This window comes from Ixodes scapularis, unplaced genomic scaffold (assembly GCF_016920785.2).
Source record: "Ixodes scapularis isolate PalLabHiFi unplaced genomic scaffold, ASM1692078v2 PGA_scaffold1__304_contigs__length_218370807, whole genome shotgun sequence".
Lineage (NCBI taxonomy): Eukaryota > Metazoa > Arthropoda > Arachnida > Ixodida > Ixodidae > Ixodes > Ixodes scapularis.
This window is the reverse complement of record NW_024609846.1, coordinates 95,267,521-95,293,692: the sequence shown is the minus strand read 5'-3', so window position 1 is coordinate 95,293,692 and position 26,172 is coordinate 95,267,521. Positions and strand designations below refer to the sequence as shown.

Below are 26,172 nucleotides of genomic sequence, written 5' to 3'. Positions count from 1 at the left end.
AACGAAACGAGCTGAACGCCAGCGGAAGGCAAGCAATCGGATCGAACAGGACGGATCGAACGATAAGAACGCCATGAACTGACAGAGAATCTTCAACTGCAAATATTTATACGATTATTTTGTCAGTGTAAATACAGTTTTGTTTTCTGCTAAAGTTATCGGCAATTATTATAACGACGACACCCACTCGCCTCTTCGATCCTAAAACATTATAAAAAAAAAACAACATGATGCATTCTTTGTGATTCTAGTACTATAAAATAAAAAAGTAAAATTAAAACCTAATTAATATTATACACAAGAAAACACCAAATAACGGGCTTGCAAAACCGGTCACTCGTACGTATTAAAGAAAAAAAGAAAGAATACTACCAGTTTTTCGAAGTCGGATTCGCTTCCCTCCTGTTTAACCCAATATCCCAGTTTAATGAATATTTTCATTCTCTAGTGGAAACTGAACGTTCGACAAATCGTTAATTAAGTTGTCAATTACAAAGAAAAAAAAAACACCACCAGAAAACCACTACTTGCATCGCCCCCGAAGAGATGCAGTCCGCCTGAATCGACTTGCCGGTCACCGTCGCAGGCGAATGTTCCCTGTGCTCAAGGTGGAGGTGACGGGCCTGAAGCCGAACGGCTACTACATGCTGCTGATGGACATGGTGCCCCTGGACGAGTACCGATACCGGTACCTCGGCAGGTGCTGGCTGCCGTTGGGCGTCGTGGACCCGGATGAGCACCCGAGGCCCACGCTCTACCTGCACGAGAAGGGGCCCTCTCTGGGCGCCGACTGGATGGCCGGCCCGGTCAGCTTCGCAAACGTCAAGCTCACCAACCAGGAGGTCAACTCCGGCAAGCACGTGAGAATGCTTCCTTTTAAGGTTGCCGAATTACACACTGTGTTGTGTCATAGCCTCCTCTATACGGAGAAAGCCTGGCACATCGACGACGGAGCCATAGAGCGCGCGGCCGCAGGAAAAAGGAGAGGAGGAGCGCGCCGAACGGTGACCCATATGGTAGCGCAGAGCAGAAAGGGCAGACCTAGACAGCGAGCGCTTGGGTCGTGAGCGGCCGCTCCCCGAACCACGCTTGTTTTTGTGCTTTCGTCACCGTCGTTTTCGTACTCCGGGAGAAACGGGCGCGGTGATTCGAAAGGGCGCAGGGAGAAACGGGAAAGGGTGGACGTTGAGTTTCTCCTCTCCACGATAGCGACAAGAAAAGAGAGAGAGAAAGAAAAAAGATTGTTTCTGCGTTTGGCCGCTCGCTCTTTTGTGGCGCTAGCGGGCAAGGTTCTCTCCGCTCCCGTTTCTCCGCCCCTCCTTTCCCATTTACGGCGGCCGTCTTTTCACGCGACGCGCCAGGCTTTCTCCGTATAGAGGAGGCTATGGTTGTGTGTGAAGTTTAGTCAGCTGGAGCTCTGCCCCAGCTGACGAAGCTGACTGATTAAGCAAATACAGAGGGCTAGTTCAACTCCATCGGATTACCCCCGAGCAAGCGTTGGTCTGTTTAAATAACAGGGCATAGAAAAATAGGTTTCCATAAAATTTCTCCAAAAATAAAAACAATAGTTACTTCTTGGTGTCAACGAGTCTACGACATAACTCCCGCGATTCTCTCGACGCCGTACACGAAAGGGGGGAACTTGCGGACGCTAACCACCCTCGTTCTCGGTTGTTAGCAAACAAACCTCGGCGCATCGGCCAGCTCACCGGTGAGTCCTTTGGCTTCGCTCCTTGATACGTGTCTGCTAGTTAGACAAAAACACATCGTACCACTCGAGTTATTTCGTCTGTCCTCTCTGAAAGGCGAAGTCGAGCTCGCTCGTAAAGGTAAGGCAGCTGCTGAATTAGCGGCGAGATGTTTTGGTGGCGCCCTCCTATGGTTCCCCCTTGTTACGTCATTACCTTGCAAACAACAAGTTCGATGGTGTTTGTAAATAGCATGGTGGAAGCTTGAAATCATTGCGCTCTCAAAGGAACACTGCCAACACCGTCGAAATTAAAATTCTTTCATTCCTCTTATTTCCGTCGATGATAAATCCCCTTTCCTACGTCATAGTCAGCGTTCGGCCAATTGTGGAAGGCCGACCACAGCGACGCTTTCGGTCGCGCACGGGGCTAATAGCAAACGACGTTGCAAAGGAGCAGACGATGCTCAGATAGTGGGTCTTGGCGACCCACTATCTCTCCACTCTAGCCAATCAGAGCTCGGCGTCCTGACGTCATAAATACCCCTGCTCAAGAAGCAGACGAACTTGCGCTCCGCATAGGTAGTTCGGGGGCTTTAACACGCATAAGGCAGTGGTGATTAGTGATTACACGATCGCACGCCGGCACGACGCTCATTCAGATCCAAAAGTACAAAAGGGGAGAAAATAGAACTCAGGATGGTTCATCAGTGCGAGCTTTCGCTCCACGTGCTTCGAGCGCTTAAAAGCATGCTTCAAAGGCTCCGGTATTGCGGTATCTGGAAGACGCAATAACAATTTGCTAAAAGTCCCAATTTTCACAACATGATAGAGGAAATGCGGTGATGAGGAAAGGAAGTAGGCGGTAAGGCTTCGCCACGCACTTGAAACACCAACCGCTGGCCTTCCTGTAACCGACTATACCATGCGACTGGGTGAGCGGTATTGTACCCCAACGATCACGCAGTTGTAATGCTAACAATGACTTCGCCATTTAAAAGATACAATGTTGTTATATCATTTCTTTTCAATGAACAAACCAAAACATATACAACCTATGTAAGTCGTATACAAGTTTTCACACGCTTGTTTTATCACCACTAAAAAGAACTTTAGTACGAAATCTTTTAAAGAGTTGGCGAATCCACTCGCGATCTTGAGTTTGCGCGTGCCCACCAGCGTGCACTGGTCCGCCAAAGGAGTTTCTTCCCGAATGATACCATTTTGGCATGACACGTTCGTATAGTTTTTATCACCAGGTTCTGCTACAACCAAAAACTGCGTGCGGATCACTCTTATCGCAGGCAAGGTGAAATACAGAAACATTAACGATTGCTGCGCAGCCTTGATTAAGCGATATTTCTGTTTTTTTTTCTCTTATCGTTGTTCTTGTTTCCCCGTTCATGGGTTCCAGTCTTAAATGCATTTATGCTTTTTTTTTTGTCTCACCTTTGTTTTATCAACACATTGATCTCGGGGGAAAAGAAAACCCCCCCATATTTACATTTTATATAAAACAAGTAATCTATTACAGCTATAATTATACGGATCAAGCAACTAAGTTCCCAGATTTGACGAAGCTAGCAACATAATCGTATAATTATTTTGTCCCCTGTGAAACGTGTTATTGCGAATCATTTATTTAGAACAATTTTATTCCATACGAAGAAGACTGTGGTGTTGCTTAGCATGGAACAAATATTTACCTAGGGCTCGTTTACAAAGTAACCTTAAATACTAATCTCTAACAATGACACAAACTCAGCTGGGGCGTGGCGAGTTCCGAGAATTTTATCCATGGAATTTGCGGCATCATCCAATAAGACCAACATAAAGCGAGTCACAAAATAAGATGCTTGAATATCGTTTTTCGAGCTCAGTGACTGAATTCATTATCTCAACCTAATTAGATGCGCCGTCTGATTACCCGTGAAAGCGTAATGAACAAATACATTGTTTGTTACCAATACGCTTGTAGTAGTTTCCTTACTTGTAATAGTCACTCAAACATCTGGTATTCACACACCACGAGTTTCCTTGCACACCGTCGCAAAAACAGTTCACAGACAATTCTGCGGAACTGCCACAGATGGACTGAACAACCTCCAGGTTTCGTGACGTAAAGTACTCTGGAAAATAGGCTCAGGAGCGCTCTTCGCGCCTTCCTCCTTTCCGGCTTAGTATGTTATGCTTGAAAGAAAAAAAAAATCTGAAGAGCTTGCAAGCTTACGCTACCACAGATAATAAAGTGGTCTTCTTTGGACAAATTAATTCAGAAATACATAGTTTCTAGGTTGTCTTTATGTGGACTTTGCTGAGGCTGATGAGATTTTACCTTTTGTTCCCAACGCTTTCATTTGTTTTAATTTTTTTTTTCTAAAGGGCGTCAAAGAGCGTTTGTCTGCACGAGCTCTTTGGCATTTACAGTGCTTGGCAGCATCTTGTATTCGATCTTTTTTTTTTTTCACTGTGAGCGCATGGTGTTGGCATCGGTTACTGCAAATATGGCATCACCCTAAACTGAAGGACATCGGGGTACCCTAGATAGTTTAGCTATACTTAATCAGTGTTGAAGAAATGCTCTAAGCACGTTGAGGGTATATGTTAGAAGTCAATATGGAACTCGAGGAACGTCTTCGAAATCGGGGCGGGGGGGGGCGAGATATTTACTTTCTGTATCCTCTACGTCATCTCTACCTGAATCACCAATCAGAGACGAGTGCGGCGTGACCTCGAATTCAATCGGAGCGTAACTTATCGAACGCGAACCCCAGCCAAGCGCCGCGTCAGAAACGTGATCAACCACTTTATGTTGTTGTGCCCCGTCGGTATGGATACCTACCCTCAGCCGCTAAGAAGGTGGCAGTTGGGTCTCTTCCCCAGTGCTAGACTTGTACGGTGGTCATTAGAAGCAAAAACAAATTGCTTGTAACTGATTACTTTTAATTCGAAAACGTTAACTGTCCCATGGACAGTTAATGTCCATGGGACAGTTGTCTGTAACAACAGAACGAGCCTTAAATTCCCATTGGCTGCGACGTGTCATATCAGCCGATTCGTCACAGAAGCCGGCGGGGCCGCTCAAGGTCAAAGCGAACGCGCCTCAGGAATAAAACGCAAAGAAAAGCGCAGCAGCGCAGATGCATCGTCACGGAAGCCGTGGAGCCGGAGGGGGCACCCCGCCCGCGCAGTAGGGGAGCGTGATGTCACCGCCAGGGCGCCATGTGAAAAAAGAAGACGTGGCTCGCTGTTTGTAGGAATGCACTGTGTGTAGGAATGCTTTCGCATTTGTACACGCAAGCAGTCTTAAGTGTCTTTAATGAATTTTTAAACTAGCTTTGTAATAATTTGATTACATTTACTAGGAAGCAATCGGAGAGGAATCCGATTACTTTTATAAGTATACTAAAATTACTTGTAAGCGCTACTATTTTTCCCTCCCCTTTCTAATGGCACCCTTTGTTTTGTACGAGTGTCTTATCAAGGAATCCTAGAACCAAGGCCCCTACAGGCGGATGGTTTACCAAACTTGGTGGATTAAGAAGATATCTAGGTTATAATTAGGTGAATATAATACAATAATAAACAGTACGAAAGGTCCACCGTTTTCAAACCGCAGAAAAACCGGTCGTCTCGAAGATCTGAAGCACTCGGAAGTGTAACGGCTACTCTTTCAAGTAACGGTCACTTACTTTTCTTCTCAAACAATGGAGAAATCTTAGTAAATACTCTTTAACCAAGAGTTAATGTAATTGTGAGCGATTGCTCTTCTCAAGTAACCTACGTCTACAAGGCTGCCCAACAGGCTCTCAGGCGCTTGTCGTGCACAGCGATAATTTTTCGAAATGTAACTAAGCCCACCAAGCGCCACGTCGTGTATGAACAGTGCATTTAGTAATCGGTTCTGTGTGTTACAGGTAATTACATTAAACCTTAGTTTTATCTTGCGGTCGAATCGTCTTCGTGGACTTTGTATTGACCCGACGTGTGCATCTCTCTCCCTTCCCGTCTGGAAGCAGATGATGCTGCACTCGATGCGCAAGTACATCCCCAGGATCCACGTGTTCGCCGGCAGCGACGTCCTCCAGCTGGACTACCGACGCTTCAAGACGTTCATTTTCCCCGAGACCAGCTTCATCGCCGTCACCGCCTACCAGAGCGAGGAGGTGAGCGTCCTTTTCTGGTTTTAAAGTGACAGCTTTACACAGGCATAGTCTTCGGGCCTCGCTTGCTCCTGTTGGTGTAGGTCGCATCGCATGAAGTCACAATCTCACGTGATGTCACGGTGTCACCAACGTTACTAGATCAACTCAGTTACGGAGCTGTCCATAGACGCTGCTTCCACACCCAGTAGCAGCACCCTCTCACTCCACGGTTCGCCTGCCGTCGTTCGATGCTCCACCATTTTGCGGACGGCTGCTATGGTAACTGCAGTGTGCTTTATGTGATGCATATATTTTAAAGCACAGCGTCTCGATGGCGCTTCACCGTACTCCATGGAACACGCCGTTTTGCCAACAAAACCCGCAAAGGCTCTTCAAACGATAGGAGGCGGACTGGCGGGCGAGAAAGGTGCACCCCCCTCTGCGGGAGTTCCGCTGAGCTAATCTAGCAACGTTGGATATCACGTGATGTCACAATGTCACGTTACGCCACGTGACATTGAGGTATCACATGCCGTCAAAATGTTTCGTGACATCCCATTGAGTTCTAGGGCACTGATACTGCATCTGACAGAACGCCTAAGCCAGGCGATTTCTCGTTCTACCATTCTTCAATGTCCAAGAGCTATGAAAATAGTTAATAGGTGCTTTAAAAAATTTCGACGACTTCCGATTTACTTCGACATAAGTTTCCTACATAAAAAATAAACGTTTTCTGACTGCAGAGGCGCCGGTGTAAGCAAACCACGAATAAAATATGGCGCTGAAATTACATTCAAGGCGAAAACTCGACTGTCCGATTTCAAGACCAGCAGCTATTCGGGTAGAAACTGAGGGGGAGGAGGAGACGGGGGCGCCGGGGTATCGAGCTCTGATTGGAATGATTAGTGGGTGGACGTAAAGCCAGCTGGCTTTGTCTCTACAAACCGTTTAAACGCGTTCGAAGAGTGGGGACAAGGGAAGCTAGCTTAGCGTCCACCCACTAATCATTCCAACCAGAGCTTTGTGTTCTGGCGTCCCCGCTCGCTCTCCTCTCCTCTCCCTCAGTGCCTATACCACATACCCCGTTTCACCTAGCCATGAATCATAGCGGACACTTCGAGCCATCCAGCGCTCTAAATAATATCTTACGCGTCCCAGAAATTTGTACCCCCCCCCCTCTTTTTGTTTTTGCGTTCTATTCTTTAAGAATAACGCTAAATCTTTTTTTTTTTTTTTTTTTTTTTGCAGGTGATTGCATTGAAAATTGAGCACAACCCTTACGCGAGGTCGTTTTACACCAACGGTGAAAGAAGGTGAGCCCCTTTTCCTGCGTTGATATTCTCACGTAATGCGTCAACCCATACAATTTTGGGGCCTTTGCTTACAATTACTTTTAATTGGGTCTTTTTCAGAAGTAACGCCAAGCGGCTGCTTGATGAGGAGTCGGTCTCCGACGAAGAGATCCGCGGTAAGTTTCGCCATCATATTTATCGTTTTTTAGGACAATGACGTACAAGCCAACATTGTAAGGTAAAATAATGGTTGTCCTGTTAAGTGACCTGTGTGACAGTGACAACACTTTACTGAAGACCTTAGTTAATTTGTAATATTATTTTTAGCTGTTCATATTTTCTTTTTGTTTTTTCTATGAAGAGTTTTGCACACGACTACAGAAGGCATATAATCGGTTTTTGCACATAGTTAATTTACTACTTTTTGGTGTTATAACAAGAACGGTTTAGAGCGTCTTTCAGATCTGCTCCCTCCAATGCTAACTTTTCACCTTCGGCGGTGTTATGACATATCTAGGATTCCATCGTTTCGGATAAATTCGAAAACCTCCGAAGAACACTGCCGGTAAAAGCCAAAAATAAATATAAAAATGATAAAAGAAGACGATAATAAGTTTGGTCAGATCCTCAGAAAGTGCCGCCCCAGCTTCCTTTGAAATGTCCAATAATTGACAGAAGGTGCTTTTATCTTATCAAGGTTCATTTTGGACACAGGTTGTTGTACGAGTAGTTCCAGGTGACGACAAGGGCCATTGCTCCGGTTTCCAGTGAAACCATACTATTAGTGCTTTTTAGAGGAAGAAGGGGTTGCGTTTTTGTAACATGGAAACTTATAAACCATACAAGTTTCATAGAAAGGGGGGGGGGGGGAGTTGAAAGTCCTCTATTACACATTTTACTACTCCATTACTCGAAGCCACGGTAGAGTGATGGAATAGGCTAGGATGGGAAGCGGGCTTCCTAGCCTCGATATACAGGAGTTTAGGGATGATGAGGTATTGATGTTTATCGAAGAAGCCCTTGTTTGTAAGGTCTGTTGTGGGACGGATTACTATTGGCAAGGGCGCCAAAGCCAAATCCAGTTCTATCATTATTATATGTTACAAGCGCGTTTTTCCTTTTGTTGTCTTGTAGACGTTTGCGTTGGAATAGTATATTTAAAAAAGGAAATACAGCAAAATTAGTCTCCAAATTAAAAAGAAAAACAATAATTGGAATAAAAAAGAAAGTGGGCCGAAATCGCTGTTGCCGCTACGATAATTCTCGAAAAAATACGTCAACATTTCGCGCAGTTGTTATATACACTAAAGCATGGTGAGTACGGCCTCTCTGCACTTTTCCGCGGGGTAAACATTCCCTAAACCCCTCTTTTCCTTGGTGTAGGCAGATCAGGTTACTTAGCGTGCGCTAGTAGGACGTGCGCGCGATGCGCGGCAAATGACAGAGTCATTTAATTGTTGTGCATACATGCTGAGCATATAGGAGCGACGACACCGTGCGCTTACGGCTCGGTGACATGGTAAGACGACTGTGCGTCAAGAACGGCGTTTCAGGCCGAAGAACGGAACCGCAGCCCGTGTGGGTACATAGGTCTCCAAAGCCGGCGGCAGAAGCTCACGCACTCCGGCCGCTTATTTCAAAAGGTTAGGCGATAGGACCCATAGCAACGGCGGCCATCGGGATTGGCTGGTTATGAAGAGCGACGGCATACTTAGAAATCGAGCTGCAGTGGGGGTCATTGGAGATAGGCCGCACATGGGCTATCATTCAATATAAAGCACGGTGATATAAAACTCAATATGCACTCCACCGCCATTTGTCGGCGCTAGCAGAAAGTGGTTCCTAGACAGTTTCTCCAGCTAGTCGGGCTGAGGTGACATCCCGCGGCGAAGTTGTGAACTTGTTTTCGTCTGCTCCAAACCATTTCAAGGTCCAACGCATGTCCCAGGACCCTAAATTTAACGCATTACTAAACTCCTACAAGCTCACAATTTTTGACAAAAAATAAACTCTGAGAAACATCCTCCAAATTTGACAAAAAATAAAATCATGAAACGGTGTTTTAGACTTGTTAAAAGCTCTCCACTCAGGACACGCTTTCTGATGTGAACAGTATTTGCTGAACGGAAGCGAATGTTTCCCTTCCGCTTCCGTTCCATTTGGGGCTTTTTTTTTTCTCGACGTGGGGTACATGATTATTTGCCAACGTCTTTGCGCAAAGTTTTGGAGGGTGCTCATGACGCAGGGCAGGACTTTGCCCCTCACACGCTCTCAGCTGGCTGTCGACAATGTCTCCGCTGTGGTTGTCAGTCCCCACCCTCCCGAAAGCAAGAAAGGGCAAAAGACGACAGTGAGAGGAAAGCCGAGTAGTTTGCATGGTTAATGTCCTCACTGAAGACGGTTGCGCGCACCGAAACGTCCACGTTTTTTTCTTAGAAGCGCGCATGCTTTCTTTTGCCGCGCACAACAGAAAGCGTGTCCTGTTTGCAAAGTCCTTTAGAGACCTTATGCTGACATGCTTTACACACAAATTCTTGCTCTGGCGAATCGCTGCATTTGACGTAAATTGTCTGTCGCTTTTCTTTACGTAGCACCAAAAAGCAAGCTCATCTGCCTGGCCAACCCCGAGGGTTCCAGGAGTCCCCCACCAGGCAGTAGATATCCGCCCGCCATGATGACGCCAGCGTGCGCCCGACTAACCGACGGAGCATCTCCGCCAACGACGACTTCTTCAACGTCCGCACCGTCGACCACGTCTTCGCTGTGGTGTCCATACGCTCCCGTGCCCCGGCGGCCGAGCAACTTGACGGGCCCGCTGACTCCGAGCCTACAAGATTGGAGGCTGTCGATGTACCACAACCACAACACCTACGGCGCTCAGCCCCAGTCGTGCAACACCTACCCGTGGAGTTCGTACGTCTCTCCGTACGCTAGTACGCGTCGCCTACAAGCGGAAGCCATGACGTCACCGCCGCCATCGTCAACGATGACGCTACCCTCGTATGCGGTGACATCACACTCGTATGCCGTGGCATCACCGACATGCACCACGACGTCGCAAGTTTCCGGTGGTCACTTCTGGTGGAACCGGTATCCGTCGTTCCGGTCGACGTGAACAGCGCATGCAGCAGTGCGAGACTGCAGCGCGAACTGGGACGTGGACTGGGAAGTTACGTGCAATGATGGCATGATTGTATACGCTCTGCGAACAGTGTGCGAGTGTGTCCGTGTTTGTTTCTGATGTTGTGACAAGGATGAATTTAGAACGGATTGTGGTCTGCCGACGTGCGTAAAAGTGACACGATGTTCCCGCTACTTAATTGGAACAGAAAATGCACGAGGGGCCACAGTAGTTTATGTAGTCGCGATATTTATTGTCATTTTGTTGATCTGTGCTTGAAGCGGCTCAATCGAACAAACACCGACAGCTCAAAAAATGCAGGGCGTTGCGAGCCCGGAGCATCTCATTATCGCCGCGCAGCCAATGAGGTTGCGGCACTAGGTGATAAGAACGACAAGGAACCAATCACGAGGCGTGAACGCAACGAGCCACGCCCCGCGTTTTCTAAGTTGTCCGTGACCGTTGAGTTGGTGGCAGGTTAAGGGCACAGGGGAGGCTCCGCATCGAGCGCCTTCCGTGACACTTCTGCTCATGCGCTGCCGAAGCCTAGCTGTATAGACGCTTTGCAGCAGCTGTGCATGGACGCCGCCATAACTGACCTTCAGTTTTTGTTTCCTCTTATTTCGTTTACTTCACTTCATCATTACCATGGCAGGCCAGGTTATTGCCATGTTAGATTCAACTGTGTCCTTTTCTAGAGCATCGGCCTTTGTAGAGGATCGTCAACTACCGTTTCAGTGGCTCGGCATCTCAATAAGACAAGAGAAGGTCAGCAATGGCGGCTGTAATTTGGCGCGTGTGTAAAGCGTCTATGGGCATCGGGCACGTATACTGGAGATTCTCCCGGGGAATTCCTAACCTGTCTCACTGACGGTATACAGTATCGGTGCACAGTTCTTCCTGGGGAAGGTGGAGTCTCGCAGAGTAATCGCCATTGTTGTGTGGTGTTAGTCTAACTTATTCCATGAACTTTCGCAAAGTCGCGACCAGCTGCAATAAGCGTGCATTTCATTGTCTGTAGTGTTTGGTGGCGTACGACCTAAGGCATGCGTATTTTTTCTTACTTTCCTGATATACGTATTTTTAATCGAGAGATATTGAGATACCTATATTTTATATTTAAATAAGTGTACCTTTTACGTGGTGGGTAGATTTTCGTGCTTGCCAGAAGACAAGTTTATGCTGTCTCCACGTGTTTTTGTTTTGATTTCCACGAAGATTAAATTATTTATTTCTCGCAAATTGTTTGCGGCGTGTCATTTGTTTTTATAAAATTGCTTCTTCGTCTGCACCTAGAAAATTTTTCATGATCTTAGATATACAATTTCGAACGTCAACGTGACAACAGTCCTTGATGAAACAAACTCTACAGTTTTTTTCTTAATCTTTAGAGATTTGTTTAAAAAAAACCGCGAAAGCTACAGCTATGCGGTTCGTGCAGGTGAGGTAAATGGCCAGGGGGACATAGTATAGAGGGCTAATCGTTACGATCAGTCGGATAATTAAGTAAAATTTGTTTATTACTTTTTGAATTAGTGAAAATCGGCATATGGTTTTAATTAGAAACTTGCTGAGCGTCATTTAAAACCACCAAATAAACTATTTTTAGAAATATATAACACCGAGGCAGCATTTTTGAGGCTTTCTGTAAAAACGTTCTATTTGGACGCGTTTCCAGGTTTCAGTTTCTTTTCGAAGCGCATCTTTGCGCACGCGGTCCTGCTCCCCAATGGCAAAGACGTGCAACACACGTGCGCCTTACTTTTCCCATCCTACGAGGGAGGCGAGGGGTGGCTTCGTGCCGCAACCACCGGCGAGCAGGACCGCGGGCGCAAAGATGCGCTTTGATAAGACACCGAAACCTAGAAACGCTTCCAAACTGAGTGTTTTTTCAAAATGCTGTAAAATGCTGCCCTTGTCTTACATTTTTCTAAGAGTTGATTTAGTGGTTTTCGACGATGCTTAGGAAGTCTCTAAGTGGAACTATATACCTGTTTTCAATAATAGAGCTAATTAACGAATTAAACATAATTAGCCGACTGATCGTTACGATTGGCCTTTATGCTATGTGCCCGTGGCCGTATAACTCACCTGCATGAACCGCAGAAGTATATAGCTTTCATGGATTTCCTAAAACCAATTTTTAAAGCTTAAAAAAACCATATATCGTCTTCGATTTTTTTTTTTTTTTTTATAGTGGATTGGCCGATACACAAATGGTGTTTGAACGTACAATTATTTCTATCTTCCGATCCGTCTCGAAAAGTGTTCATTTCTGATGTAGAAATAAAAAGCTGTTATTGTGACATTTTCACCCTGCGCCTCGTGGGCGCTGCCATCCTGAATTTACGTCGCTCCGCTTCCCCCTCCGCATCTTGGCAAATGCGTTGATTCGTGGTTTTCGTCGCGTTTCGCAGCATATATTTTTAGTTAGTAATGAAGTGTTGTCCTATACCGATATTTACTAATTGCATTACTTCATTGTGCGCATAACTTCTGCAGTTAATTTTGTTGCACGTTTTGACAATTTTCTTGTCGGCGTACCGGATACGCGTGAGGAGTTTATATGAGGCCCATGAATCAGCATTAGAACTGATCCACATTGAGTGTTCATATAGTTTTATTCTGTATTATAGCGTCCATGAGTGCATGCTCTGGTGTCGCGTTCAAACGGATCAGGCGTTGGTACACCTTTTCTCCTCAACCCTTTCCTCCGAGAGGTCAAGATTGCCGCTGTCTATAGTTTCCATGTCGACATCAGGCACGCATGTCTCGTCGTTCATTTCGATCTCCATCTGGTTTACCGACGAACCTGAAATACAGACAGCACATATTCAAGAGTGGTCAGGGACGCGCTCATTGCAATTACGTATATGAAAAAGCCACAATATTAGATTGTGGCATTTGCTGATTGAAGGCTGATATGAAGGCTGAACGACTCACGGAGGAAGAAACGTGAGCATACTGGTGCCGCGCCCTGCGTTTCTTAACATGTCAGTGGCTATACATGGTTTGCACGTGACGTCATTCAAAAAGCGTTTCTATGGCTATTAGAAAGGGGAAAAAGGAGCTCCCCGCTTACCAAGACTCTCTTTTGTGTCTCCCAGATTAGCCCTAACGTCGCCATTCTCATCCCAGAAGGTTATAGAACATCAACCCGTCATTCAAAATTTATACAAAAGCTGCTTTCTTCTCTCTCTCTTTTACGGTGTCCAAAAGTACGCGATTTGGCGTCAGTGCAAGCCATGTAAAGTCGACGACAATCCAAAGACAGTTACGATAAAATCCTCGCCCTTTTTGGCGATATTGTCCGAGTTACCTAAGTCTCTTTTCAAACTTTCCTAGGCTGTGAGTTCTGACTCGCCCGTTCAACGACCTTCAGAGGAGATTTCAGCGAAATGGGAAGCGAAGCAGATGCTAAACGCCCGGACATGTCTCAAAGAACTGGTTCACATCACGAGCACGCGAGAGTAGCGGACTGGCGGACTGGGTACGTATCCGTCGAGCAAATTTCTCTGCTTTTTTGCGCGGCGGCTACAGTGACGTAAGGACGGCGAGTTCTGATAGGAAGGATAAGACGCAAAGGGCTAGCTGCCTTCGCCTCTACCCACCGGCCTGTACTGCTCCTTCACAAGGGAGCAGCGGCGTAAGGGTCAGTGTTCGGACACCGAACGCCGGCGCCATCTTACAGACAATGGTTTCCTTAGTTTTTCTACGGCTTTTGGAAATCCATCGGTTCTTTACGAACGGCGACCTAGTCATCGAGAAACGGAGAGTAAATACTCGAACGGTAGATCATCTTTTGTTTAGTCGCAACAACCAGATGCGCTTCGAGGAAAGAAGAAATCACGTCGTCTGCTTCGCAGCATCGCCACCACATGAGAGCGACAGCTGCGGGGGTGGAGCTTCGTTGCGTTCGTTTCACCATAGCCTCCTCGATACTCACAAATCCTGGCAGTTCGACGACTGAGCCATAGAGTGCCGGTTTGGGCGCGAGGATGTGGTAGTGCAGGGCATCAAAGAGCCATTTTTGGGCGAACCTGGACGTCAGCTCACAGCTTTTGCAGCGGCGAGGACCCGAAACACACTTGTTTTCTCGGGAGCAGTGTGTTTCGGCGTCTCACCGCAGCGGGGCGCCAGTCACGTGGATCTTCTTTCATCCGTTGTCTGCCGCTCCACCTTTTCTATTTCGGCGGCCGCTTCTCGTGACGATATGCCAGGCTTTGTCAATATATAGGAGGCTATGGATGCACACGTGATCACTCCCTTTCCCATGCGCGAACCAAAAGGCTTTTCCTCGCAACAATTCAGACGGTACTGGAGGGTCTATTTCTTTATTATTTAGGTAATTTTCAGCTTGTGCTGGCGCATTATCTCATCAGCGTGCCACGAAGAACTATCGAGGCACGCCCGAAGGCCCGTAAAGGTCTCAACAAGTCAGGCCTTTTCTTGTAATTGTTTCGTTTTCCTCTATTTTTAGTCAATGGATGGGCATTTTCTATTCGCACCTTGTGAACGTGTCAAACTAGGTTTCTTGGTCGCCCCTACCTTTCCTCTTCGCTAGTGTCTGTGTATGCGTTTTTTTTTTTTTTTTTTTCATATGGAGAACATTTGAAGTGTCTCGGATCGCGGATTAAAATTAAAAAAAAAAAAAAGAAACACCTGAGACTGGGTGAGAAAATCTCGAAACAACGAAACTAGAAGAGACAGGGAAAGAAGTCAGTCAGACGACGTCGCAATAACAAATTGGTAAAATTACACCAGCTGGTCTGCGCCCTCAGTTTTTTTTTTAAATTATTTTTTTGCAGTTTGCTTTTATACTCATAGAGATAAATTCACTGACCAGATGTTTTCGTCGATACTATTGGCATTGTATCCATTTTGTCTGAATCAAAATCGTCAGTCAACAACTCGGGCCTGCTCGTCACCAAGATCTGAAAGGAAAAAAAAAATATATATATAAGAAGAAATTAGTTATATATATCTTTTTTTTTTTTTTTTTTGCTTTCGTTGCAAGCGGTGCGATTAAATTTATGGAAATCAAAATGCGGCGAAACGTGGTCAAATTCTACGCATACCTTTGAGCACTTAACTTTGTGCAGCTTTATCTCAGGCTGTTTAGTTGGTAATTATGTCGCTCATATGTTTAGACTGCCTTGATGCTAGTACGCCTTAACGGGTGACTTGTCTCTTAGATGTCGGTGAGAAATTTAGAAATTTAGCCAGTGAATTACGACCGCTAACCTGGGGTCTTTAACGTGCATCACGCAGTAGCGATTACACGGACGCGTGCCGGTACGAAACTCATCTAGATCGAAACGGGCAGGGGGTGGGGATCGGACGGCAGTTCAGTTCTCAAGCTTTGGAGCCGCCTAATTAAATGAGGGGTGATCCGAGGTCGATGCAGCGGATATCAGGATGATGGCCAGAGCGACGGCTCCAACTGCTGGAGGCGGCCTTCGAATGGAGTGGACGGGGCAAATTAGTCACAATCTTAACTCTGAGACAAGGAGAAATAAGATAAAGGACAAGGCAACACAAAATAGAGATTTTGTGTCGTCTTGTCCGTTCTTTTATTTCTCCTTGTTCCGGGGTTTAGATTATGATGTTTCCTAGCCATCTCGCATACTTTCGCTCCTTGCAAATTTGTATTCGCCGAAGGAGGAAAGGTCGACCGTTGTCAAGGACGACCTTTCAGATTGTCGTCTGCCGCCACCCCCGGATCAACGGGCGGAACGATTTCTAGAACCACGACGCCGCTTGAAAGGAGCCATCAGGATCAACTCCTGACGAGCTGACAGCGGACACTTGTTTACGGCATTTTCTCGGCGCGCCGTTCCAACTTCGGGTGTGCATGCATACGTGCGTCGAGAGAGGGACAGAGGTGGAGCCAAGCAATGCGACGTGGGCAGCTCGACCACCATTAGCCACTAATGCAGGGACAAAGAGCTCGCGACCCTACAAATAAAGAAGACGAGTTTTCCAAACTGTATTCCCTCACTTCGTACTACTGTAAATATGTAAAAATAAATAGAGGAAATACGAGACAACCTTCTGGTTCCCAAGCTTTCCTGCCCTGAGCCCACGTCAGTTCCTTGCCTGGCCCTATATGATCCTGCCTGGAGAATTCCACGGTCCCAACAGGAGGCTCTTTCTTCTGCGCTCTCTGGAGCATTCGAGGCGGCAGGGATCTTCAGCAAACCGTTACCGTGTTCCGTGTGCCGCACTACCGAAGCCTTTAAAGCGTGCTTTTAAGCGCGCGCTCGAATGATACCGTGACCGCGGGGCGCGCGCTTAAAAGCATGCTTCAACGGCTCCGGGAGAGGGTTACGCAGAGCACGGTAACGGATTGCTAAAAGTCCCTTGTATTGGCAGGTAGTAATACGTCCCTAAATCCCTATATTTGCCTACCAACAGGGGACTGACAAGACGGTCGCGTCCTCAGGTGCCTACAATAGTCACCGACAGAATGAGAACGGCAGGGATGTCCTTCGGTCGTCTCGCCCGTGAGAGCTTGGTACCTTCGATAAAACTTCGGCGTCTCGCGAGCCTCGAGCGGGCACGCGCAGACAAACAACACCACCTAGAAGACATTGCAAGGCCTGCACATAGGACATCATCGCGATTGGATCCCCGTCCCGCCCCAAGCGGCAAACACGCTGAAGCTCTTCGAGAGCGGCAGACATGCCCGTCTTGGCGTCGCCGCGTGCAAACGTCGCGCTTTGTGAGACGCTGCAATACGCGCTGTTGTCGACGGTGACGCAAGGGTGATGGACGGCGCTGCGGCGATGCGCTATTCTCCGATTTAACATCAGTCCGAGCGCAGCGGACGTTATGAGTCGTCTCAGCCAATCCAGCGTTGAGACTGTTATGCAACCTTGAGCTCCCTGTGTCGCTCTGCCCAACCGGCAGGTCATGCGATTTTCTCCCAGCGCTGGATCGGCTGATAGCTCGTGACGTCCACGGCGCTCGGACTGAAGGTGCAACGGAGTATAGTCGTGGCGTTTGCGTGGGAAAGGCGCTGGCCTTGGTATTAAACCAGGGCATGGTGGAGGCCAACGAGCGCAGACAGGAGGTCGGGCATCCGAAAGAGACGCCCTGCCGTTCTCATCCTCTGAATGGCTATGCGGAGCGCAAGTTCGTCAGATTCTTGAACAGGGGTTACGGTGAAGTCAGAACGCCGAGCTCTGGTTGGCTCCGATTGGAAAGATGGTGGATCCTTCCACTTATGCATCCCTGCGCATAGGGACTTGTAATAAAGGCTTGGGGCCTAATCGGCAGAATCATTCCCGTCATGGGTGAGGAAAGTGTTAGAAGAATGCTCTTTGACTTTGGAGAAGTCGATCGTTTCGCTCGTACCGCTCTTGTGCTAGCAAAACGATGAGCAAACATTCGAACTCGTTGCTCACCATTGGGTTTTTACGGCTGCTGAACGGCGTCGAGACTGTTGCAGCATGCGCTCTGGAAACAGCTGTGGTCAACAAAATAGTGTAAAATATCGCCCATATAAATTAGTGAGATTGCGGTCATTCTATTTAAAACTTAAATTCATTTAGAGAAGCTAAACATGAGAAGTGCTAAACGGTGCTTAGATTTTTTTATTATTAGAAAGAGAAACAAGAATGCGGAATTCAAGAGAATGGTTTGTTTTCAGACGGATGTAGTTTCCAGTGGTGGATCTAAGGGGGGGGGGGGGGGCGACGGGGGCGGGCGCCCCCCCCAAACCAAGTTGACCCCCCCTCCCCCCTTCCCGGAGGGCAATTTGACATGGGTGGAGCCCCCGTGCACGAGAAAGAATGGGAAAATAGTATCCTTACAAATTTTTCCGCCCCCCCCTCCCCCCAAAACGGAGATCCGCCCCTGGACGGATGACAGATGTACCGAAATAGGAAGCAATCTTACACTTTTGCAGACTCTTTCGAACTAGGCAACAAAAAGGCTCGAGGTGCACCTCAGCACTTCTTATGAGTTGTGCCATGCGAAAGCATGAAAGTCGTTCTTGCGCGTGCCTTCGTGAAGTGTTCGCACTGACATCGGCGGTGCCGCCGTTCTCCAGATCGGCGGCACAGCAGATTCCTTTCCCGCTGCTGGCGGTCTGCCCGAGCAAGCACGCAGCGCCATGAGCTGGCCCTTCTTGTAACTGAAGTGCAGCGGCCAATGGGAGCCTCATTCCTTGAAACTATTGCGTGCGCCAGCCAATGTGTCAGAAGCCGAAATCCATCAGATTTCGGTTTCACTTGGAGAAAGGAGTTCAGGTGCCGTTTGGTGCGGCTTTAAAGCTGATGACGTCGGCTCGCCTCATTGGACAGTTAATGCTTTTGAATTAATAAACAATTTGCACTTGAGCGAAATCACCCGCCCAGGACCATTCAATGGAGGGAAAAAGTGAAGGCCGTTTAAAACTCTCTGTAACGCCGAATTAGGTCGCAGCTCTTGAGGAGGAGTAGGAAAGGGTACTGAGGGGGGGTCATGTGACCTCGGGGGTGTCATGGACCTCGGAGGGGGCACGTTACGCCCCCCCCCCCCCCCCCCCCCCCCCCCCCGCCCTCCCTGAGGTCACCAAACGTACCCGAGGTCCTCCCTAGGTCCTCGGGGTGGGGGTCGTAAGGGGGCTGGGGGCGCGGTTACGGCGACGGCGACGCCGACGCCGCTCAAGTCGGAAACGGGCGCCTAAGAGCTGCGCTCTAAAATCTGTGTGGAGCACAAGTTCGTCTGCTTCCAGCAGAGGGGTTGCGATGATGTCTGAAAGCCGAGTTCTTATTGGCTGATGTAAATAATAGTGGGTAGACCTCAAGGCGTGTATTAATGAGGTCCACCCACCATCCTTTCAATCAAAGCGAATCAGAGCTCGACGTCGTTCTGACGTCACCGCAACCCCTGAGAAAGAAGCAGACGACTTGCTCTCCGCATACTTCCGATTAGAGTCTTAAAAATAGGGTAGCGTATCTCTATTTTTCAAAATATTTCACCCGTTAAACGGCACTAAATGCACTACTCATTGTTTAGCCTTAAGTCAGAGCGTAGTGGAAGTTGGAAGACGCACACACACAAGTCGCAAGGACAAAACGTGCAAGGTAACGGCGTATTCACTGCACATGATAGGTTTAGTTGGTGGTGGCGTACGTACAGACAGACGACGAGGTTGTCTTAAATCATGAAGTGACCCTTCGGTTTTGGCAATGGTTGATTGCTCTTATCGACTCGTTTAGTGTCGGCTGCGCTCTCACTTATGGTGAAACGAATAACAGACAGAGACGGAAAAAATAAAAGACCAAGCTAAAAAATGAAAGACGTTTACACATTTCAGTAACGCGGAACTAGAGCGCAGCTCTTGAGGAGTAGGAGGGGAGGGTACGAAGGGGAGGGTATACCCCTCCCCCTCTCCTACTCCTTCTCTTCTTTCCTCCTCCTCCTACCCTCCTACTCCTCTCCTCTCCTCCTATCCCTCCTCCTCTTCCTTCTATCTCCTCCCCTCCTCCTCCCTCTGAATTCGTTCATGGGTGACATCACACGAAGTGGTGTGACGTCATTTTCCCCGCTACATTTAGCGGGGAAACTGTGATGTTCCAAAATACAACGCGTGCGGTTACGCCGATGCCGACGGCGACGTCGCTCAACCCGGAAACGGGCGCCTAAGAGCTGCACTCCAAAAGAATCTTTAAGAGAAGCCAGTGGCCTTACCCGGCCGGTTCTCCTGGGAGCAGCATACGCTTCGCAGACGGCAGGGTATCTGAGTTCCCGTAAAGTTCGGACGTACTTTTTGTTCCGGTAGGTTTGGTTCCATTGTAACACTGATCTGTCAACATACTCAAGCTGTCAAGGAAACGCTATCTGAACCATGGTCGGTCCGGAAGCAAGAATTGTCTAAATGGCTAACCTTTTCGAATAGAGCTGTTGCCTGGGCCCCTTAAGCGCCGTTCGTACATTTCCAACCGAGTGGGACGGAGAGAGACAAGACCGGTTTTTAATCCTCTTGCGACGTCTTGGGACCAGCTCCCCTGCAGCGGATCCGGTCCTAAGACGTCACAAGAAGCTTAAAAACCGTCTGGTCTCTGTCGGTCGTACTCGGTTGCAAGAGTGTGAACGGGCCTTTCAAAACCGGTCTTGTCTCTCGCGGTCGATACTCGGTTACAAGTGTGCGAACAAGCTTAGACGGCGTAGTTTATTTTCGTAATGCCGGTCAGGAGCAGAATTTAGCTGCTCCGAAAGGGACATTTAAGAACACTGAAAGAGGGTTTTTGAGTTTTCGATTCCTTGAGGATATTTTCTTATTAAATGACAATCAAACATCGCGACACGAACCCTTTTTTTGAGAATCGTCTTTTTAAGTGCCATTTGACAAAGTTTTTAAGGTTGTTTGAGATGCGAACTAGATTTGAGCGCTCCCAGAATTCTAGACAATCAATACATTTTAGCATTTGCTATTTACTTCACTACAGAAGATTCAAGAGACAGACACACAAAAAGAAAGTGAGAGAAGGAGAAAAATGAAACAAAAAATAAACAATTCTATGAATAGTTTAGCAGCCATAAAGCCATACAAAGGCGTTAAGCAATACCTGCAATAGTGAACGCAGTGATGTGGTCGGACGGCTCCCGACGGGCGCGGTCTTGAACCAGCTCCGTTCTGTCTTTGCTGTGAGAACAACAGGAATTACCAGTCCTTTTCTTTAACCTTCCACTGGAACCCAGTCATGAACCTTTAATTATAGGTTTCATTCGAGGTCGAATCGCGTAAACAATGCAATGCGCTTTGGTCAAGCTATATAGAACTGTAGATGAAACGAAGTCAGAAACGTCTTTAACGATGAGAGGAAATGCACTTATGTGGATTCGTGTTCGATCAAGTTCTGGGGCAATTGGGCGGTGCTACAAAACTCTTCACTTCTATTTCAAAATCAAAATAAACGAGCATAAGTAGACTAAAACACTTGCCGTAAAGTACAGCCTGGAGAGGCGTGTTCTATGATGTCTCACTTCCTTCTTTACTTCTTTTAAGGCTGGTTCACACATTGGTGTCCGCAGAACAACCAAAACGACCGAGCAACGACTTGGACACCGGGAAAACTGAGACTCAAGGTTGCTTCACGATGCTACACAAAGACAAGCATTGTATTGCTCGTCTCTCTGTACGGCGAACACTTACCCGGTGACTTTATCGTTGCCGTCGTTTGTGGCGTCTTCGTTTCGGTGAGCGTAGCTTAGTAGGGAAATTGACAAAAACTCCCTAATAGCTCGTAGTGTTTGCTGCGTCCGGTCTTATAAGGTGAAACAGAGTATAGAGAGTGAAAGTTTGCCAAACTGGTAACAGGACACTACCCGTCTGATATGGACAGATACCACTATGACACAATTAAGTAATTTTTAAGGAACTCTAAAAATGTTTTCGAATTCGGCGTCAGCCTCCACGTGGAATGAGAAGGAGAGTCTCAAGACTCTCAACGACTGGCCGAAGGAAAAGATTCAGTAGTCCTTGAGTCTCTCTCTTGATATCAACCTTTCGCACATTTGCGTCATCAATGGGGTAGGTGTTCATGAACACACCCATGCGCCACTCGTTTTGTTTAACCTGTTTGTGGTATAGGAGTACTAGGTAATCTGTCTTGAGGTCTCGACGACCGGACTACCGCTTGTGAAGACTCTGCAGTTTAAAGGCGTCGCGACAATCTGACACTCTTCGTGTGCTGCAGTCTTGCTGTCGACGATTGTAGACGTTTACGACTTTGATGATGTGTCGCCATCAGGTGGCGGGCTTAGAACTGAGAGGCCATCGGGGTCGTCTTTTTTCTCACTCTAATGATGGCTCGTTGACTGACTGGACGTGGCTTTTGCAGGCTCCTGTTTTTCGTATTTGGCGAATGCTGCAGCTGGTAGAGTTTGACCAGAGGCGTCTAAAACATCTGTGACGTCCATGAGTGTTCCATGCTCTGAGGGCCCGTGCCGTGAAGGTATGGACGGAGTGAGAGAGGCTGTGACCGACATATATCAAATCAGCAAAGAGAATGGATCTAATCCCGAGGATCCACCTGCTATATTACTCTATGGATCGACTAACTATTTACAAAAACAGGGAGCGCCTCAGACTTTTTCCAGATATAGGCAGATAGTTCATACAGATAATTGGTGGCAACCTCTACATCCCCCCCCCCCCCCCTTTTTTTTAAAGAAAGATAGGAGATGGTGGAAGTTCTCAAAAATTAAGTTCACAAATTCAAACGAGCCGGCGAAATGACACGTCAGCCACTGCGAGTTCTCACAACACCATCACTGTTCTTTGAGACTAGGGCCGCTTCCGGAATCGGCCCCAGCTTTGCCGGCTTTACAGGTTGTCAAGAGGAATCAGAAACGTCGACTTGCTGCGCTGGCTCAGGTATAGATCCTGAGGTTGTTCGGTGGCGACGGCTCCGTTGAAGAACTCTACCATGTTCAGTTTCGATAACGTAACACCGTGGCCACTGAGCAGGACTCAACACCGTAGCCCGAACTAAGGCCCCCCAAATAAGGAAGGTAGCGACATCATAACCCTCCTCCTCTGTCGCGCACGTTTTTTTATCTTTATTTTTGGCACTTTCGCACTCGCACATGAACGGTAGCGCCGTCTGGGTTGCTCCAAGATAGCAGTCGACCTTCCTATGACCGCGAAGAATATTCTCGAATTGTTAAAGTGCCGCCTGAACGTTTAAGGCTGCGGTCCCACGGCAGCCATCTTGAACAAGGCGTTAGTTCAACCAATAGATGGCGACACGCACCCGTGGGGTGGCCGAAACCTTGGTTCACAGTGGGATGGCTCGAGCACCATCACGTTCGCCTCGTAGCCCTGCTCGCGCCGCTGCCAGCTGTGCTCAGCTAGCTCAAGTAGCGTGGCCCAGCAAACGGACGTATGCGAGAATGTCAGGCTGGGTATAAATTGTTCTCTGATATAGGGAGATGCGGTTCGGCGGTTGTAACGGGCTTTCGCAATAAATCTTACCAAGAAGGAATCAAATGTTGATTGACGTGTTAATATTCTATCAATGAAAATTTCTTCTGCAGGAATGCACGTTCAGTGGACTCAATCTTCCAAGACAAAAGTGGAAGCGGACGTCAAGTAAATTGCTTCGCAATTTATGGTACTTACCTCACCATTTCAATGACGACTAAAATAACGTCACGAAATATTGTGTTTCACGGGGTCCGGAAGATGTTGTGAAGGTTGTTACATTATAGTTCCCAGAAAACAAACGCCGTTGCAACATTTTGGAAGTACCGACACACATAATGTTGTAAGTACAGCTTAGGAGGAATATAATGAAAACCATCAGAAGAAATAGGCAGACGTTTATTTGCGATGATGACGCTATGAATGAACGGCGTTTAGCGACGGCAAGTTATGAGCGTTCGGGAATTTATAAGTTAACGTGATTGCTAACTATGGACATGCGTTTTTGTCGGGAGATGGTGTTGCGGTGATAACCTGATATCGGACGACTCGTGGCAGGCGAACAAGCAAGTTTCTTCTCAGCGAATGGTAAGTGTCCAGTGTCAAGCACAACACGTGGCTACCGACGTTGTCGACGTTTCGAACACTTACCGCTTTCGAAAAAAGTCCTGGCACATAGGCTAACTTTCTGGAAAGAGTCGAAGTCTTCATTGAGGCCAACGCGATCATGAACAGTAACTGAAAACGATCCACCATTCAATCGGTGGGTGGCGAAACGTGATCCGCATCTGCGGAGTCATGGGCGATGCGTACTCTAAGTGGCTGGAAGTTTACACGATGCCTGCCACGACGTCCAAACACGTCATTGACGTTCTACGGTCTCTTTTACCTATACTTTTGCCCTACCGAAAATACTTTTCTCTGGTAACGCGCCAAATCTTGCTTCAAACAAAATAAACAAGTTTTTGAAGAAAAAAAAACCGGCATCAGGCATCACATTAGTGCACCATACCATCCCGCAACTAACGGGCATGCAGAACATATGGTGTGCGAAAAAAAAAAAGCCCTTTTGAAGCTTACGGAAGAAGCAGTTCAGTGAAGAATCGCCAGGTTGTTGTTCCAGCAGCACGCGACGGTCTCATCTTACACGGTAAAAACACCCGCCGAAGCAATATTCGGCGGACGAAAAGCCACACCCCTCTTATCTCATGATACTATGGCTTACAAACAAAGATCGAAAGATTTCCAGATCGGGAATAATTGCAGTTTATTCGGTCGGACAACACGTCTACGTAAGGAATTTCAGCGGAAGTCGGGCCTTTCATGTAAAACTTGAGTAGAAAAGGCTCTATGTTGGTTGACCAGAAGGTGTCATCTCCCTGAATACGTTGGATATCAATGCCCTTGAGTGTAAATATAACTAAATCACAAAACTCTCTTTGTGTATTGTGTAACTGCCTTTGTATTTGATAGTAGAAGCTATGGTGGTGATTTGGACCTTTCACACCAGGCTCCTTTTTCTTATTTTTCGCCTCATACTCCTTTGCGGTTTCAGTATGGTTCAAGAATCTTTTGGAACGGAGACACTTTACGTCAACGAGGCCATTTGTTCCAAGTAGTCAATCAGGGAATGCTGCTAGAAATCCGTCCCTCCTATTAACGAATAAGCCGCACTTCTGCACAGTGCAGTTTTCCTGTTCCACGTACAGTTGTAAAGCAGCATCCTCGTTGATTCTACCATATTCTGTTGCGGGTGAAGAAAGTCTTTGGGTACACGATACTTGAAACAAGTCTGGCACTGTACGTTGTGGTTCGACACCCACTAATGTCGTCGTCCTTATAGAGCCTCATCATTTAATCATTACCTCGTCACCTCATATTGCTCTTCATCAACAGTAAGTACAATAGGCTACCGCCATATTACAATCCAAGAATTGAAAAATTGTGTCGTTCAGTCCTTCAACAAATTTATAATTTATATAATGTTATTACGTTACATTACCTCGAGACGATCGACGTCCATCGTCGATCTTCCAATACTTATACCTGTATATAAATTAGACGCGCAAGGGGGGGGGGGGGGGGGGTCGGTGGCCGAGTGCATGGTCTATAATGTGTTTCACCTTATGTTGTACCGCAGCGAAGGCTAGAAGTGCGAGCTCATAGCGTTGGCAGCTGCCTTTAATGCACGAGAGCTCGTGCCACCGAGGTGTGCTATAGAACAAGGAGCTCGCGCTTGTAGCCTTTCCTGCGGTACAACACAAGGTGAAACGGAGTATAGCGCACACCAGCTCGGAGCACTTGGAGCGAAAGCTCGCGCTGCAGAAGCCGCCCCTGCCCGTTTCGATCTGGAAGAGCATCGTACCGGCGTGCGGTCGTGTATCACTACTGCGTGGTGCACGTGAAAGACCCCAGGTTGGCGGTTGTACTGCACTGGCTAAATTGCTCATCTACAGCTGAGAGTCAGACGCCCACTAAGGCGGACTAACTTCCGTCTGTATAAACATACACACAACAATTTGCCATTAGACGCATAATAACAAAGAGCACAGCGTGCCGCCTCTTTTCTTTGGATGCCTTTTTTTAAACCAGCGCAAGCTCGCGCGTTCTCTCTTTTGAGACGGTTAGAACGGTCGCACATAAAACCCGCGTTTCTCCTACCCGGCCGCTTCCTCCTCTCATTATGTGTAATTGGTTATAACTAAATAAGGCTATAATAATGGTGTATTATTCATATTTACTTTCAGTTTCAGTCAGGGAAAAGGAGTTTCGCGGGAACTAGAGCAAATAAATTAGCGGCGCTTAGAGTATCGGCGCTCTTTACCCCGACAGTGTTGTGAACGCCGCCATTCTGGTGCTTGTGCACAGCAGGCGCAACTGCCGATCGTCATGATTCAAAAGTGCGACATCCTCAGCATTAGATTCGGTGTTGGGAAGCTCATGTAATGTTGCTTTGCTCTGTCGCACACTGTTTAAAGTGGAGGACGGAAAAGCGTTTCTTGTGATTT

The 26,172-nt window shown here is 47.3% G+C and overlaps 1 pseudogene; it reads left to right on the top strand.

The window, feature by feature from the left end:
- Positions 1–590: 590 nt before the first annotated feature.
- The window catches only part of LOC8042039, a 29,334-nt pseudogene continuing 3,752 nt past the window's right edge, over positions 591–26,172 (top strand).